General features: G+C 46.6%; 1 protein-coding gene and 1 long non-coding RNA gene across 3 annotated transcripts in view; one reads left to right on the forward strand and one right to left on the reverse strand.

Annotated features, from left to right (window-relative positions):
• Nucleotides 1-13509, reverse strand: part of Tgfbr2 (transforming growth factor, beta receptor II) — an 87669-nt gene that overhangs the window by 49404 nt on the left and 24756 nt on the right. The window lies entirely within an intron of this gene.
• Nucleotides 8271-12696, forward strand: Gm31292. Its single transcript, XR_379937.4, has 3 exons — nt 8271-8404; nt 11116-11193; nt 12452-12696. It is a non-coding gene; the product is annotated as a predicted gene, 31292 (long non-coding RNA).

Raw genomic sequence — 13509 nt, forward strand, 5'->3', positions numbered from 1 at the left:
ACTGCCGAAGGCTCTGAGCTCTCACTGGGAAGGGAGGTGTTAATTTCTAGACAAGCACTGTTGTCTAAGGATTGTGGGGGTAAGAAGGGCTCAGATTTTTAAATTGGGATTAGGACTTCTTGGCCCATGTCTTTGAAACAGTGTTTACTGGTGGCTGGAAGGTTAGGGGAAAATTCATCAAGAATGCTTAACATTCTGCCAGCAGTGTCTTCATGTAACATTGAACTGTGTTCTCCTGATTATTGATTATTCTCGTGTATGTGAGGTGGGGGCACAGCATGCCCTAGCATGGACACGGGATAACTTTGTAGAGTTGGTTTTCTCTTCCAGCTTTACTTGGGTCTCAGGGATCCAACTAGGTTCTTCAGGACTGTGCAAAGAGGACTTATATCTGATGAGCGATTCACCAGCCCTACTCATATACCTCTGAATTCATGCACCCCTTTAGTACGGTCCAGGTTTGTGGAGAACCTGAGAACTCATTGACTCCACACATGACTGTGATGCCTGGCTTGGTGCTGTATATTTAAGAGTGCCATTGCTATTGCTGCAGTCGAAGGCAAAGCATCTTGAAGAATAACCCACAGCAAGTAGTGAACAGAACTCACTATGCCTTGAAGCTGAGCTTGTCAAGTGTGAATACACACTCAAATCCCTCAGGGGAAATATTGAATCTGCAGGTGTAGCTCGTGCACAAGCTCACAGAGCTGTGGGGGCTGGTGTGTTAGACATTCATAGAGCAGACTAGAAGTATGGAAACCAGACAGGAACTCATGATGAAGTTTCTGGTCAGAGTTCTTCCCCAGGAAACTCCACTGCTCACTTTTGTAGTGTACAACAGAGTCACATGATCGATGGTAACCTCCTTTGGTCAAAAACAATTAACTACAGCTGCCAATTGTATATGCAGAATAGCTTCATGGCAGTGCCAGGACTAAGGTTTCATTAAAAAGCTAAATGTGGGATAGAGAGACTATAGCTCAGAACGGATTTTAATCCTCAGCCCCCATGACAAAAAAGAAAGAAAGAAAGACAAAAGAAAGAGAGAGAGAGAGAGAGAGAGAGAGAGAGAGAGAGAGAGAGAGAGAAAGAAAGAAAGAAAGAAAGAAAGAAAGAAAGAAAGAAAGAAAGAAAGAAAGAAAGAAAGAGAAAGGAAGGAAGGAAGGAAGGAAGGAAGGAAGGAAGGAAGGAAGGAAGGAAGGAGGAAGGAAGGCAGGCAGGAGGGAGCTGGGCATGGCAGTGCAATTGGAAGTTGGACACAGGCATATTCTTGGAGTCTGCTGGCCAGTTAGCCTAGCTGACTTATTTGGCAAGCTCCAACTAATGAAGGCCCCTGTTCTAAATAATATACATTTTTTAAAGGTAAATATTTGTCACCTGAGGAATGACACCTGATGTTGCCCTCTGGTTTACACACACACACACACACACACACACACACACACACACACACACACTTTACACCTAGCTCTGTACACTCAACCCATCCATCCGCCTAGCAAGTCTGAAGTTATTCTTATCTGAGGTAGAGGGTCACTGCACGCAGCAGGGAGACCCGCCATTTCCCCTTTTCTCTGTGGGTTTTAGAGCTGGCAAAATGGAAGGCTGTTTTCCTTGCTCTTCACAGCATGTCTCCTCCTACAGCTCTTTCCATCTGCTTTCTCTTAGACTTGGCCTCTTAAGTGATCGCAGGCCCAGAGGCCAGCTCGCCATCTGGGCCCACGCTGAAAGACTCGATCTCGGAATGGGTTTTAATTGCAGCTGGCATTTCAGAGTCAGACACCCAAGCCACCATCTGGCAGACAGCGATGTGGTTTGCCATGCCGGCAGCTAACACCCACGGCTCAGGAGACCAGGTGGGACCAGCCCACTGGCCTGTCACATGGCCTCCCCCCCAGAACAAAGAAGCAAGTCTGTGGGAATCAAAAGTTCCCACTCCTACGCAATATGGAAGACAATTACTGCAAGCCATCCAACAGATGCAAAAATGCTTCCTAACTAAGTTTCAGGGTTAAAAAAAAAAAGTCTTGACTCCACTTCCTTGTGTCATTAAAGTATTTTGCCATGGAAGAGTGAAGTGAGTGTCTCCAGGAGGCAATGTCTTATGGTCCCTGGGCATCGGTGCTAGACAGCACCTTACTGTGAAATCACAGAGGCTGAAGGAAGGTGACAGGGGTCACTGTACTTTATTAAATGGGCTGTGGAGATAGTAGTGTTTGGTCAACAAAGTGTTTGCCTTGCAAGGCATGAGGACCCAAGTTCAATCCCAAAGCCCACGTCAAAAGTCAGAAGTGGCACACTCTTGTAATCCCAGTGCTAGGAGGTAGAGACAGGAGGATGCCTGGGACTTGCTGGCAGTTGGCATAGCCTACTCGGTGATCTCCAGGTCTGTGAGAAACACTGTCTAGAAAAAGACAGGTGACATTCTCCCAGAATGTGATCTGGGGTCATTCTCCACTACCAACATATACACACAAGCACACATCCATATTCAAGGCACTTCATTAGCACTTTATTAAAACCTGTCAAGGACGACCAATTTCATGCTCTGAAATCTACTTGCAATGCCTTGTGCTTCCTGCTCGGTAACTACAACAATCTCAACAATCAGTGAAAGATCAGGGTCACTAGAAATGCCTGGCCCACGGGGCTCTTCTTCCTCTTCCCTGTTGCTGAGAAAAGAAAAAGATCTGGTGGCAGTTTCTGTCCTTGTCATCGAGACTGAAGACTTAAAGACAGAGCCCCTGAACCGCACGATGACAGAGACAAACACAGACAACAGTGGGCTCTGGCCTCCCTGGCTTGCTCTGACGAAGATCATTCAAGCCTGGCATGGTATGAACCTCACTTGCAATCCCAAAACCCGATAGGCTGAGGCAGGAGGATTGAAGACAGCCTGAGCTACATTGTAAGACCCCAGTTCAAAAATGTTTTTTTGAAAGGAAAGAGAAGCCGGGCAGTGGTGGTGCATGCCTTTAATCCCAGCACTTGGGAGGCAGAGGCAGGTAGATTTCTGAGTTCCAGGCCAGCCTGGTCTACAGAGTGAGTTCCAAGACAGCCAGGGCTACACAGAGAAACCCTGTCTCGAAAAACAAAAACCCAACCAACCAACCAACCAAACAAACAAACAAACACAAAAAAAAGGAAAGAGAAAGAGAAAAAGAGGGGTACAGAGGGAAGGAAATGGAAGAAGGGGAGCTGGAGGGGAGAGACAGAGACAGAGAAAATAAACAAGATGAAAGAGGGAGAGATGAAGAAAGAAAAGAGGAGCAGGTCAGATCCTGCAGTGAGCCAGCCAAGGTGTGGGGCACAAACACTCTCACGTCAGGTGTAAGCCTGTATTCGCTCTGGAGAGTCTACCTTATCTATGTAGCTCCTCTGACAGATTCACTGCCCTGTCACAGCACCAAGTACAAGGCCCACACGAACAGGACCGCAGAGTGGTCCAAAGCTGGACTGCCCAAGCTACTGAGCTACTGCACCCAGGAAAAGCAGCCAGACCCAGATGGGGTTCAGAGAGGACACATGCACAGGACACCTCCCCAGGCCCTCGGGATGTGTTCCCCATCCCACCTCCCGCCTCTCTGCTGCAGGAAGCTTCTATTCCTTGGACGGTGCTCATGTGCTGGGTATCCTTATGCTTATGGCAAGTCTGGGCAGTGGGCAGATCCAGCAACTTCACCCAAAGGCAAAGGCAAGTTCTTCTGGGGCATCTTGTCTAGCTGGGTCCTTGGGTGACAATCCCGAGCAGGCCTTGTCGCTCTCCTGAAGGCCATTCTGGTGCTTTAGGGTTGTCCACTATTCATAGGATTGGCTCTGGGACAAGTCAGTTACAAAAGGCAAGAAGACTGGAAGGAAACAGGAAAAGCTCCTAAGAGAAGCAGAATAGCCAAGACCAGAGCCCCGCCTACATTGTGTCCATCAGAGCCCAACCCATATTGTCTTCATCTGAATAGCACAGTTCACTATTCTGTCAAAAGATTTGTATAAACTCAATGTCTGGTTAAAATGTCCAAGTTAAAGATTGATAAATAAGCCACTTGTAGACTGCCTTCCTGTGGCTCCATGAAGAATTCTCTACAATCCATGCTGTTGGGCTGGGGCAGGGGCAGGGGCAGGGGCAGGGGCAGGGGCAGGGGCAGGGGCAGGGGCAGGGGCAGGGGCAGGGGAGCAGCTGCCTGTGAATGTACACCAGGCTTATGGAGCGAGTTCTCCGGATAGAGTTTGGCTGCGAGGGTTTCATCAACTTCCATTAATAGCTCATGAGTCTTAGTGCTCACTACAGCTCTTTCAAGAAAAAAAAGAACATAGGCACAAATTTATATTCACCCAGCAAGTAAATTAAGGGATTAAGTAATAATTATCTGTATTTCTTAAAGATTAATCCAATAGCTACTTCGGGGGAAACTTGGCTGTCCCTGAAGAGTTTAAAAATATATATTTGGCAAGGATGTTTTTAAAAAGCCGTTTATAGATAAAACAAACTAGGTGAATGGAAAGGCAATCATTTTTTTTTGTAGTCCCAAACATCAAATAACTAAACGATTTTCATCTCCCTCCTTCCTCCTTAGCCAAGCAGCTCCAAAACCTCCCAGTACAGATTCTGTGTCACTGGGAAATGAAGGGATTTAGATTCTCTAGGCACTTAAGGAGGATCTATCTCCCCCTCCCTCTTCCCTCCCCCTCTCCCTCTCCCTCTCCCTCCCCCTCCCCCCTCCCTCCTCCCCCTTCCCCTCCCTCTTTCCTCCCCCTCTCCCTCTCTCTCCCCCTCCCCCCTCCCTCCTCCCCCTTCCCCTTCCTCTTTCCTCCCCCTCTCCCTCTCCCTCTCCCTCCCCCTCCCCTCCCCCTCCCCCTTAACCCTCTCCCTTTCCCTCTTCCCCTCCCTCTTCCCTCTTCCCTCTTCCCCTCCCTCTTCTCTCTTCCCTCTTCCTTCTCCCTCTTCCCTCTCTTTCCTCTCTCTCTTCCCTCCCCCCTCCCCCTCTCCCTCATCTTCCTTTTCCTCTCCCTCTATCTCTTTTTTCTCTCTATTGACACTCGCCTCTCCTTTTGGTGTGACATGTTCACAAATCAGAATACCATAATGGGGAGGAAATACTAAACACTTAAAACACTTAACACACACACACACACACACACACACACACACACACACACACACACATGCATACACGCAAGAAAAAATTTCAAAAAAGATCCTTGGGAGTCTAGCTTGTTAAATAGCTGCTAGGGATTTGAACTCATGCCCTGGTGCTTGCCCACTTCACTCTTCTCTACTAGACTACATCCCAAGCTTGACAGTGACTTTCCTAGTAAAGAGATTGGACATTTGTTATCTCGTCACTCACTTTAGAGGGTATTTATTGCATAGTGTCACAGTGATTGAAGCCCAGGCACAATGAGGTCAAAGACTTGAGGCCTTCAGGTAGCTGTGATAAAACACTGACCAAAAGCAACTTAGGGAGGAAAGGGTTTGTTTTATCTTATGTTTCCAGATCACAGACCATCACTGAGGGAAGTCAGGGGTAGAACTCCAGGCAGGGACATGAGGGCAGGCCTGTTTGAGGTTTGTTTGTTTGTTTGTTTGTTTTCTAGCATGCACTCACTCACATGAGAAACCATGGAAGATGTTGCATGATGTTGTCAGCAGGTTCATGCTTATCTGGCTTTGCTACCCAGCCCAGGACTACCTGCCTAGGGATAACTCCATCCACAGAGGGCTAAGTTCTCCAGCATCAATTAGTATCAAGACAATCTCCGAGAAGCATGCCCACAGACCGGTCAGATGCCTCTAGTCTGTGCCAAGTCAATGAAATTAACTAGACCAAGGGCAATTCCAGGTTCAGCCTCGAACAGCATCCAGTCAGCATATTTCCTGAGCAATGACAAGTACCTTGGGGCTAAGATGGAGAACCTGAGAAGAACATGTGAAAATGTTCTAAGTCAGAAAGAAGCATGACTCTGCCCTCGCATTCGATAGGTAATGTTCCATACAACAATGGAGCAGTGTACCATGAGAAAATGATAGGAAAAGAATGGGAAGAGGGGACTACAGAAATGACTCAGGGATTAAGAGCATTTGTTGTTCTTGCAGTGGTCCCAGGTTCGAGTCCCAGAACCTACAAGGTGATACACAACCATTTCTAACAGTCCCAGAGGATGTGACCCTCTGACCTCCATGACACAGGCATGCACATGTTACACTTATGTACACACAGGCCAAACATGCATGCCCAGATAAACAAATACATCTACATAATTAAAAAAAATAATGCCAGTATCTGCTTATAAATAGTTTTCAAGATGATTAAGAGCATCTTAAATCTGTCCCGGTGTACAAATGGAAGGCAGCAGTTTAAGGACCCTGACAAATGTTTCTGAAAGTTTGAACGGACAGACACATGCTACATGGTGCATTCTAGGTACTACACAGCATTCAACAGATAATATAGAATTGGCTATTATTATAATTGTTGTAAATTATAAAGATTCTTTCCAGGCTCAACAGGGAGATGTGCTGAGATGGATTTCAGAGGAATCTCCTTTTGGATGCTAGCCACCACAGGAAAAGTGATGAGACCCAGCCAACAGCCCAGAGAAGCTTGCTATTGTAGATGTTAGAGGGATAGGGTGTCTGAGCTTCGAGAGCAGGGAGAGGTCTCTGAACTTCAAGGGGAGGAGTCTCTAAGTATAGTTAGAGTTCTGAGGTTAGCAGATTAGCAGAGGTTTTAGATAGAATACAATTTAAGAAACTAATCCCATGGGATTTAGATTCTCTAGGCACTGCTAAATGGCAAGAGCTTGAAAACATATGGAAGGTTCTAGGTAGGAACTAACACTTTTTGTAAGTGGAACCCTCTGTGTTCAATAATAAGTGTGTTCAAGGATCTTTGAACCACCCTTCTAGAACCAAAGCATCTGTTTTGAACTGCACACAGACTGTGTTGTAGCTCAGTGATAGAGCACCTGCCTTACACACATGTGGCCCTGACTCCAATCCCTAGGTCTTTGTGTGTGTGTGTCTGTGTGCACGCACGTGTGTGCATATGTGTGTGTTTGATTGTTCATAACCACTTAAGAGCAATGATCAACTGTGAGGTCCTTCTGTTGACTTCTTGCATATTTACCAGGTGAGAACCAACCTGCCCAGCAACATGCTAATTAGAACATTGCTATGGTGACGGGGCAATAACGCACCTTAGAACTGTGGGGTTCTGAAATAGCAAAGTGAAGATGCCTTGTGTACAGCTTGCTTTCTCAGAGACAGAACTGACACACTTAGATTCATAGCCAAGGGGAGTAGAAAAGAACTTGGGGAGGGTATCTTCAGGTATCCAGGTATGAGGTGTTCTGCGCATCCAGATATATAGAAAACATTTTTTTTAACTCTCTCCTCAAGCCATTTCCTTACATGAAGGCTAACTGAGGAATTCTGCCTTCCAATTTGTTCTGGAGAAGAGTTTGGCAAGAGGGAAATACGACTGGAAGTACAAGGAGAAAAGGCTCCAAAGCCAGTCTCAGGTGGCTGAGCAGTTAGCTATTCAACTCTCTGCGTCTTTTCATGGACCAAACAGGTCAGTTGCTTATGATAATCTTTAAGGTGTATTTGTTTTGCAAATCATTCTCAATCCAACTCCCACGAGCTAGGAAATCTAAGTGTTTCAGTCCCAGCTAAAAGAAGATATTTATGATTTATCCAATAGGGAAAGGGGAGGCAACTCAGTGAGCCATGCAGGCATGAGTACCTGCATTCTGAAGACAAGTGTGGTGGTGCATGCTTGTAATCCCTATGCGGGGACGTGGAGACGGGCAGATGCCCAAGGCTTGCTGGCCACTCAGCCTCCTGAATCAGTAAGCCTTAGGCTCGCAAAACAAGGTGGCGGAGGCCATGTGGCTCCACAGATTAAAAGCATCTTCTACCAGGCCTGACAACTAGAATTCAGTTGCTGAGACCCACGTGGCAAAAAGAGAGAACTGACTCCCAAAGCTGCTCTCTGCTCTCCACACACCAGAACACACACACACACACACACACACACACACACACACACACACACACACATGCACACACACACACATGCACACACATAGACAATAAAAGGGGCTAGAGAGCATCTTGCACAAACGAGTTGAGGTCCATTGTCCTGTTTGCTTTATTTGTTTCGTGAGAGTCCCTCTCTTTTCAACTTCCATGTCCCCACCCAAGGCTCACATACAAACCCTGAACACTGCAGCTGAGCAGGCTCTCAAGACTAAACTCGCAATGCCATCTGGGTGTCACGAGTTCAGAGGAAAGGAAATTCTGCCACGTGACAAAGGACCACTTTCCGTACAGAGGCTGTAGGCATTTCCTCTGATTTCTTTCAGGGCAGAAGAGGAAGCTCTAGTTCAGAGGACAGCATTTACGGTAAGGATTTCAAAGCCTCAGCCTTAGAAGTGTCCGTGTTTACTTGACATCTCTGGCCTCTGCTGGAGTGGTACGGAATGATAAAGCCCAGGCACGACTGCATATGAATGTCTAGCTCACAAGCAGTCGGTTGATTCTGTTTAATGAGTGCCACACAACACCCACAGGTCACCTTTCTGGGTTGCAGAGGAGAAGTGTGGTTTCATGACTTGCTCAAGTCGACTCAGACAACAACACAGATGGAACTGTCCACTCCTGGGAAAATATCATTATTCCAGCCCTGGCTCTACCATCTAATAAGGGTTCAATATAGTTTTAGTATTAAATTCCAGATTCTGGATTTAAAAAATAAATTATTAGTTGTGTGTGTGTACATGGTTGGATGTGCATGTCACAGAACTAATGCAACTTGTGAAAATTAGTTTTCTTCTTCTTCCACCATGTAGACTCCAGAAAAGGCTATGCAGTGAGCACCTTTACTCTCTGAGCCTTCTTAACTCGCCCATTTGTTTGTTTGTCTGTTTGTTTAGTTTGGTTTGCTTTGTTTCAGGTGGGGTCTCATGCAGTCCAGGCTGGTCTTGAACGCTTTGTGTTGCAATGATGACCTTGAACTTCTAATCTTTCTGCCTCTACCTCCGGAACGCTGGGTCACTGGCGTGTGTACCTCTACCTCCGGTTTCCTGTAGTTCTTGAGCTGACTCTCAGAGCTTTATGTGTGCTAAGTATGCACTCTACCTACTAGGTTACATCCCCAGCCCGTCTAACAGATATCAATGGAATTAAAAGTCAAAACTGAATGTGAATCCCATCTTTGTATACCGCGCATTCAAGCTGACCTCAGAGGCCAGAGATGCAGTCCGTTCTCAGGAAATGAAAGCAGAATCAGCCCTGTGCATGGCACTTGGCCCCGTATTCAAACAATGGTCATTCCTAGCAGCCAAACTCTGTTTGACAGGCTAGCCACAGAAAACAGACTGTGAGCTGAGATCCACTTGGGTTTCTGAGATAACACCAGGCCCTGGAACCTTCCCCTGCGTCGTTTCCAAGCAGCGGAAGAGTAAGGAGAAAGAACCGAGTTTCTGGCATTGTTCAGGCTTCAAGAAAAGACAGCCAAGGGCAGGAAATGGGAAATAAAATCTGAGAATCTGCCCTCGAATCAGATGATTTGCTTGTTTTCTCACAGAGCGCTCAGAGGAGAAAGGGTGGAATGGATGGCAGCCTTTCCTGGGCCTTACTCATAGTCCTGACCCCAACGTCAAGAAAAGTTAGCTTCCCCCTAAAAAATCACAATGATCCCACTGAGGCTGGGAATTTAGCTCCTTTGTGCTGTGGTAGCAAAGCACCTGGGCCGTGTTGTTTACTAAGAATCCACATCGGGACTAGGGAGATGGCTGAGTGGGTATAAGACCTGCTGCTCTGTTACCAACTTGAGAACCTGAGTCCAGATCTCCAGAACACACAAAGAAGCTAGGTGCAGGGGCTAGCCTGTAACTTGCTGGAGGAGGGAGGAGCTATATACCAGCAGTCTTGGAACTCACTGGCAAGTCAGCCTAGCCAAGAGGCAAACTCTGAGTTCAGTGAGAGACCCCCACTGAAGAAAATAATAATAAGTGGAAAGCAAGAAAGGCACCCCGAGTCGGCTTCTGATCTCCACACAGAAGCAAGCCCACCTGCACGCACATAGGTACACATACAAATAACTTCTAAAAAGTGTAAACAAATAAAAATGAAAAAAACATTTACTCTTTACAATTGTGAAGGCTGAAAAGTTCAAGGCGGAGGCATTGCGCAGGCTCAGTGTCCAGAGAGCACTTTATCCTACTTAAATGGTATCGTATTGCTCACCCTTGGAAGGGACCCTTGCTGTGTGCTTGTGTGTTGAACAACAAAGAGGCAAAGAGGCCAGCTGGCTAGCTTTGGTATTTTTCTATGGGACCAATTCCATCATATAGCAATGAAGTTTATAGACTCTCAGAGCTTTATGTGTGCTAAGTGTGCACTCTACCCACTGAGCTACATACCCAGCCTGACCGACAGATACCAGTGGAATTAAAAGTCAAAACTGAATATGAATCCTATCCTTGTATACCGCATATTCAAGCTCAGCTCTGAGCTGAATTCTGTGAATTTCAGAAGGCCATAGTCAAGCCACAGTGGTTGAAAGCCATAGCCAGCATGCCAGTACTCTAGCTGTTGGCACAGTGTAGAAGAGCCAATTACAGTAGTGATTTTAATAAGGAAAATGAAATATACAAAGTCTACAGGTATATTTTTCCAACAAATTGTTCTCCCGTTTTGATGTACAAGCATGTGCGAGCATGTATGTGTGTGTGTATGTGTGTGTGTGTGTGTGTGTGTATGTATGTTTAAGGTCACGTTTGTGCAGGTACATGTGTGTTTGTAAATGTGTGTTCACATACGCACCCATATGTATGAAGGACAGAGCACAATCCTGGTGCTTGCTCCTCAGGCAACATCCCCCTGTTTATTTGAGACAGAGTCTCTCACGGGCCTAAAGCTCACCTATTTGGCTGGGTTGGCTGGACACTGTCCCAGAGATTCACCTGTCTTTGCTTCCTCAATGATAAATTCCGCCATGAGCTCTTTGTTTGTTTGTTTTTAACATGCGTTCTGAGGATTACACGCAGAACCTCCTGCTTGCACATGGCAAAGGCTTCATCAACTGAGTGATCACCCCCACTCTATTTCAGATCTCTCAAGAAGTCCCTTTCTGGAAGCTCTACCATCTGCTTAACTTTGACCTCTTCACTTGGATCCCCATTCAAATGGTAAACCTACCTCATGCTGGAGAGAAGGAAGGATTCGGGGCTGGAAATGACCAGGAGAGCATATTTGGATACGAATCGTCCTTCCAACCTTCACCTAATCTTCTTGTCCAGACCAGCCAGGCCACTTAGATCCCAATTCTTGCGGAGTCCATCATAAGAAATAGGCATTGAGAGACGCACACAGAAATGGCTAAAGAAATCCCTAGAGGACTGGCCTGAGGGCAGGAGGTGGCAAGCCACTGGACGTCCAGTCAGCCACCACTGGGCGCTTACCCTGTTTTTCCTTCCACTGAAATGTTCCCACTCCCGAGACCCTCCCTCTTCTTGCCTTGACTCCAATCTCTGCTCAAAAAAGTAACCGTGACAAATGAGCCCGTTCTTCACTTTCTTAACTTTACATTCTTGTGTGTGTGCCGTGTTTGTACACGCATGCACATGTGTGAACATACAGGCTGGGGGGGGGGGGTCAATCTCTGCGGTCTTCCTCTCTTGCCCTCCAGTTTCGCGTTTGAGATGGGGTCTCTCCATCCCTGCAGCTCACTGATATGGGTAGATTCTCTGGCCAGAAAGCTCCAAGAAAGTTCCCGAGTCTGCCTCCGCAGAGGTGGGGTTTCAGGCTCTTACTGCCCTTGCCCAGTTCTTTGCATGTGCGTGCTGGAAAGCAGAACCGAGGTCCCCAAACCTGAGCGGTTTACGGGATGAGGCATTGCTCCAGGCTATTCCTGATACACCCCATAAATAACAGACACCTCTGGCCAGCCTCTGGTCCTTTCCATTAAATTTGCCTCTGATTTATGACTTGAGTCTGTTTTTTAACTTAAACAGACTCCGTTTAGTTTCTGGCTGCACTCTGGGCATCTCCAACATTGGCTGTACTGCCCTGGCTGGCTCTCAGTATACACTTGTTGATAATTCCTCCAAGACTTTTGAAAGTTCCTCCCATAGCCCATCTTCAGTTTCCAGGAAAAAAATCCTTCTCTTCTGCCAAATTCATCTGATCTTTAACAGAACAAACAAACAAACAAACAAATCCTGAAAACCTATCTACAGTTGCTGACCAAGGAATCAGGATATGTTCACGGGGGTGGGGGTGGGGTGGGGGGGGGGCTAGGACAGTAAACGGGGGGGGGAGGGATGATAAATCCAGATATGAGTGTAAGTAATTTGTAAAAGATAAATAACTCCAGGTTTAAGTAGCCGAATTAGCAGTGGAAAGGACATTAGGTTAGAAGTCATGGTGCATTTTTTCTTCCTTCAGGAGCTGACCCTGAAGGTGAAGCCGGGAGCCAGACTCCAGCGTCCCCACAAAGGCCTCTGGCAAGAGGCACCTTCATGAAATCTTGAGGTCAAGGGCAGGATCCCAAGCTGTAAGGCAGCCAGCATCAAACTACACTTTTCATAACTAAGATTAAGATAAGTAAAATCAGGCTGGGCAGTAGCCCCGTGGTAGCACTTGCCTGAGGCCCTGGGTTCAATTATCAATACTGCCAAAGTGAAAAAAAAGTAAATAAAAATCACGTACTTTCTATGTCACACTAGCCATTCAAAAGTCACATGTGAACAACAATAGAGAGATTTTTTTCCCATCAGGATAAGACATCCATGGGACTGGGGAGACAGCTCACTGGGTCAAATGCTTGCTTTGTAAGCATGCAAGTATAAAGATTCAATCCCCATTGTCTAAGGAAGAAAAAGAATAAGGAGAAGGAGGAGGAGGAGATGGAGCGGCTTCATGGTTGATGGTGATCTCTGTTAGGAAGGAGATACAGGCAGATTCTCTTGATGGCCAGCCTAGCCCAGTGTGAGACTTCCAGGCCAGTGAAACACAGGGTTTCAACAAGGGGGCCAGGGGAGATGTCATTGACTCCTGAGTTTGAATTCTGGCCTCCACCTGCTCTTACACATGCATACACACCTACACACATGTGCATCTGCATGTGAACGAGTAACAACCACGTATACCATCATCCTATCAATCAAAGAAATCTCAAAGGACCTAGAAGCCTCAAGTTTCGGGGAGATTGGAAAATGAAGACTCTCTGGAGGTAGAAATGGCCCAGCGCTGTAAGCCTCGCACCTGGAAGAAGGACCACAGAACGTTCTGGCCAGCCTGGGCTAACAGAAACAAACAAAACAACAAGACAAACTAACAAAACCTCTTCACTCCTCCCCCCAAACACACACACACACACACACACACACACACAAACAGAAAACTGATAGTAAGCAAACTCCTCAAGAAGAGAGACCACGGATAATATGGCAGGCTGGGAATGGAATGGAATTCTGGGGAAGAGAGAAGATTGCTACTTCAGC

The sequence above is a fragment of the Mus musculus genome, chromosome 9, assembly GCF_000001635.26.
Source record: "Mus musculus strain C57BL/6J chromosome 9, GRCm38.p6 C57BL/6J".
NCBI lineage: Eukaryota > Metazoa > Chordata > Mammalia > Rodentia > Muridae > Mus > Mus musculus.